This window comes from Struthio camelus, chromosome 2, assembly GCF_040807025.1.
Source record: "Struthio camelus isolate bStrCam1 chromosome 2, bStrCam1.hap1, whole genome shotgun sequence".
Taxonomy (NCBI): domain Eukaryota; kingdom Metazoa; phylum Chordata; class Aves; order Struthioniformes; family Struthionidae; genus Struthio; species Struthio camelus.
Window position 1 is genome coordinate 58,272,253 of NC_090943.1, and position 5,079 is coordinate 58,277,331.

A 5,079-nucleotide genomic window follows, 5' to 3' on the forward strand; every position below is an offset into this window, starting at 1 on the left:
CAACACCATGAGGATATGTAGTCCACAGAAGCTACACATTTTACATAATCGTATTATGTTAAACATTTTGATACTGTTTTCCATATCTTACATTGTAAAACCAACCTAATTAAACTGTGAAGTCTTGTTACAAATTTATCCAGTAAGCACTGAGTTATCATTTTAATGCCTATATATTTTTAGAAATTCAATAATTTCTTAATTATGTTCCTAATAATGTTTTTGTTTATTCTGATTTCTCATAAACCAACAGCGCTGTAACCTTTGAATCTCAGATTGCCAGATTCCTAGACATCTACTAGAATGATGTTATTTCTCCTAGTCCTGATGAATGACAAGATGAATGACTGCAAACTCATCATTAGTTTGAATTCATTATTATCCAAGTCACTTCTCTGAACATTTTCTGTAAGCACAAAACATTTGGGGGCTGGATTATCTTTCAAAGTGACTGTTTGAGACTGGTAAGAAAGTTGGGAATGCTAAAAGCCATGACCAGCTGAGGTGGACTACTGAGAATCATGTCATTTGGACAGCTAGTAGAGCTAAGCAAATGCAAGTATTTCATTACCCAGCAGTTTATTATAGTAATCACACTATCCTATTTGTAAGGGAGCATGTACCTGTTTGCAAGCGTATGAGTACATGTATGACAGTCTTGGAGGCAGCCACAGACGATGGGAAGCTCCTCTGTCAGGTGACATTAAGATACTCTTGCATCAAGCAGAATTAGAATCAGCTCCCCCATCTCCTTACGTGTTTATGTGTTGATCGGCAGTATTCAGAATCTGATCTGGTTGCTTTATCTTGAGAATAGCTGATGTTTATCTGTGCATATCACAGAGATATTCTCTGGACTGTATATACTGCAAAAACATAGAAAAAGGCTAGCCCTACCTCAAAGAGCTTAAGTTCTAAATATAAGGCAGAGCAAAGCTGGGATGGGAAATGGAAGGACAGTGGATTGGCTAAGATCAGAGTAGGTTAGTGACAATGTCAGAGTAGAATTAAGATCCTCTGAATCCCAACCCAGTAGGCTCTCCAAAATAAGCTTTGTCAGATCAAATTCCTTCTGTAGCTGTTGGAGAGAAATGGACCCGTTCAGAGGGAGACTCAACCTGGCTGACATCTGCACCACCCTCTCGAGGCAGCCATCACTCTCCATTGCGTAAAGAGGGAGCTAAGTACCAAGTCTGCACTCGGGCATGTCAGTTATGTACCTCTAGCATGTCACTAAAACCTGACAACTCCTTATATGCACACACAGTTACATAATTGGGAAATAGGAGTACATTTAGAATTAGCCAAGCAATAGTCTGCTATGCTCTTTACTCAGTATCACTTATTTTTCACACCTAGCAGGCGATGAAGACAGGTGAAAGTTTCTTTTCATTTGCCCTGAGTAACCCTCTCCAGGACATATGGTGGATATGAGCCTGCTCCTTAGAAACTCCATCAAATCACAAACACATTTCATGCATCCCTACGCATTGGTAAGATAATGTTGTCTACTAACTTCTAATACAGTTGTGCACCCAGCATAAAAGAGGAAAACATTATCCGTAACACCAGGAAATCCTGCCTCCCCTCCATTGATTTTGGTGCCACAGTACTCCAGCACACAAAGGGCTGCCCACCCACAGACACAGCAGGTGCCAGGGTTATCAATTCTGCGCTGAAATAGGAGGGTGTCCTCAAAAACCAGCAAGTGGTTGCTGCCTGTCTATTTTGTCCCTTAGAAAAATGAAGTCTCTTTTACCCTTAAAGATTTATTGAGGTCTTGAAGGAAGAATAGGTGTTTTGTGTGTGATTAGGCAGTAAAGACTGCATTTTCCAAAGAACATGGTTCCTTCATTCATGACAACAGCAAACTAAGAGGAAATTACAGTGTTAAATTCATATTTTGGATATATACTCTGTGCTATAAAGTGTGTGCTAAAGTAAAAGGAATAAGTATTTTTTGCTTTTAATTTTGTTCACTGGGTAAGGAGGCCACGCAGCAATATCTTTCCCAAACACTAGGACATGTTTTGTATACTCCACATATCTTTAATTGTTTAAAATAACTGAAATTCTTGTCAGTATCTCAGTTGTTTCCTTAGTTGTGTTATGGTACATAATGCAAATACTCATAGCATACAATTAAATACACCTCTGCTTAATGACTCCTTGTAATTTTTCTCTCTATTTCATATACAGAGTTGTACTGGCACATACGCTAATACATAAAGAAGGACAATTGCCACATACATGCCTAGTACCATACTGCCAATGTGTACTACTCCATCTCTGCGGTTTCGGGTGCCTGCTGCAGCATCTAAATACCAGGGAGCATCGCGCAAGTCAAACCCACTGTTACCTTGGGCTGCCCTACCCTAAGTTCCTATGTGCTCAGTGGAATAGCTGCAACACCTACTCTCCTCTGGCACTCCAGCTGCTCTCTTAAACTGAAGAACCAGAGAAACATCCTAAACTGTCATGGGTGCTATAGAGAGGCTCTCAGTATGGCTGCTTACTAGCAAGTGAATGGGAAATATTCACGGAATGCATTTTCATGGAAATATTTCTATTAGTCTTGGGTTAAAGAGCTCGTTTCCTCCACCTGGCTTAGACAAGGTGCCAGGGTGGTTTCAGAAATGGAGGATGAGGGATATGGTATATATATGTTTTTTAATTGAATTCTAATATGCAGGACGCAGGACAAAAATTCAAAATAAAACGACAGAAGCAGATCAAAAAGACGGAGACTATGTCTACATTAGCAAGCAGCATGGTGCAAAAGGGGCAGATCTACAGAGCGCAACAGTTGGTACCACGGACCTGACAGCCACGCTGTGTATTACAGAGGGAGGGTTGTTCTGCACTAGCTCTAGTGCGGTCCTGTGGACAGAACGCCCATTGGCAGTGGAAGCGCATCAGGTGCACTCCTGCAGTGCACCTTTGCCTCAAGCAGAGTAAGTCACGCCAGGCAAGAGATTAGTCTCAAAGGCGCACGCCTGATCTGAACCAAAATACACCCGCATGACCGAAAGAGCGTCTGATACGTTTTAGGCATGATCCAAACTTCTATTAAAATCAATATAAAGACTTGATTGTCTTCAGAAGCGGAGCCTCCATTGCCTTCCACACAGTGTGGAGTGAAGGGGTGTGATTACCAGGCAAGAAAAGATGAAGGGAACAAGAAGGGGAGAATAGGAGCGACTACGACTGTATGCGAGGTTGTTTTTTTTTTTTTTTTTCCAATGACTAGTGATGCCTTTTTAGCAGCTAAGGATCTTTAAACTGCTCCATTTCAGGGCATGTGGCTGATTGAATGCAGATGTTGACGATAGGGAATAATCAGTGGAGGCAAAACTAACATCCCAGTCTTGGCTCCCCTCCACACGAGGAGGTACTGAATAGCTGCAGACCACAGTATTATTGGCACCTTAGCTATGACTCAGCCAGTCTTTCAACTGAAGGGTTCTGCAATATGTATTAAGAATACACTACACAGGCAGCCAAAGAGCTGCAGAACGTGGGCCAGGATTCCTTGAAGACCCCTTGATCTGTATGTATACAGAGGTCATGCTCCTACTCTCCCCACATTGTTATGGTTTTATTAAAAGACCAGACACAGCTAGTATGTCAATTTTCCCCTGCGTTGAAATATCCAAAATGTTTTGTGTTTCTTTTTGGCTCTTCCGTTGACTCGGTGTCGTCAAAATTCCTTTTTTTCCTCCCATTTTACAGGATCCAACCATCCCACTTTGTGTGAATAAACATATTCTGGGAATTTAATTGGAAAGAGCTGCATTTGGGTTGTTCCTGTATTGGGATGACATTCCCAGACTCTGTGGAGTATGCAAAAATTAGCTCACGCTGAAACGTGAGGCCAAAGAAACTAAATCCTAGAGGAGACGGACTAAACACTGACTAAACTTCTAAGACGTCATAGATGGCAGAAACACGGAGCACAGGGCACGGGGAACAACAGAGAAGATTTTGAAGTGCACCTGCCTTGCAAACAGAACACAAGGGGCTGCGTTATGCCATTGGAGATTTCCAGTGGAGATTTTTTAAAAGCTGGAAATTCCAAACATGGACGAGGTTCAGCCACATAATTGTGGGCGGGGGAGCCCAGCAGTGCAAACAGTTTGTGTAATCCCTACTCGCCTTCTCCCCTCGTTCTCACTGACGTTTTGAAAAAAATACTCAGCTAGCTAAGCGCTGATTGCCAAAGGTATCTTGACTGAGGCAAATGTCTGCTGGCCGGTTACCGCTTGATAAAACAAAAATACATACTGAGTAGTCAATTTGTACCTTATGCTTAGGTCTACCATTTATATGAGGGGTTTAAATCATGCTGTGTTTACACAAAGCTCCCATTTCACTCCATGGTTTAACAGTGAAAGATATAGTTATTAAGGAGTTGTTGTGGTTATTATTATTTGAATTATTGTTATTAAAGTGGAAACTCTCCTCTCTTATCTCCCTGTTTTGCTTGGCTTCTCTAAAACCCTCTACGCATGGATTGGTCCATGACCATAAAATATGTAACAATCTCAGTGCTTCATGTTCCCTTCTGCCAATGATAATTCTTCTTAAACCCAGTGTATTAAATGTTTCCTCAGCTTGTACTTGTCCCTTGAGGGAAGCTCATGCTCTGTTTTCCCCACTAAAAATAATTGTGCTTATAAATCCAGCGACAGATGTCAGCAACTTATCTCCTTACCATCGGGGAACATGCCTCATCTATGTGCTAGATCAGGGATTAGCTGGGGGAAGGAGGAGTGGACATGAAGCTATGATGAAGCTTGTGGTCTCACAGTACTCAAAAGGTAAGGCTGAAACAACGGAGGAGAAAGAGGCACTTAGACACCATTAGGCTCCAGAGTGAACGCGCCACTGCGGGGAGCAGGGACACAGTCGCCAAACCGGGTTGTGCTAACCAGGGAGGCTGCATCCAGCTCTGGAAAGCAGTTACCACCAGGAGCAGGCGCTTCCAGCGGGCAACTTCCCCACCGCGGCCGTTAGCCAGCCCTGCCACGGCCGCCCCTACCCCGACCGCCACCAACGACCCTCCCCAACCGCCCCTCC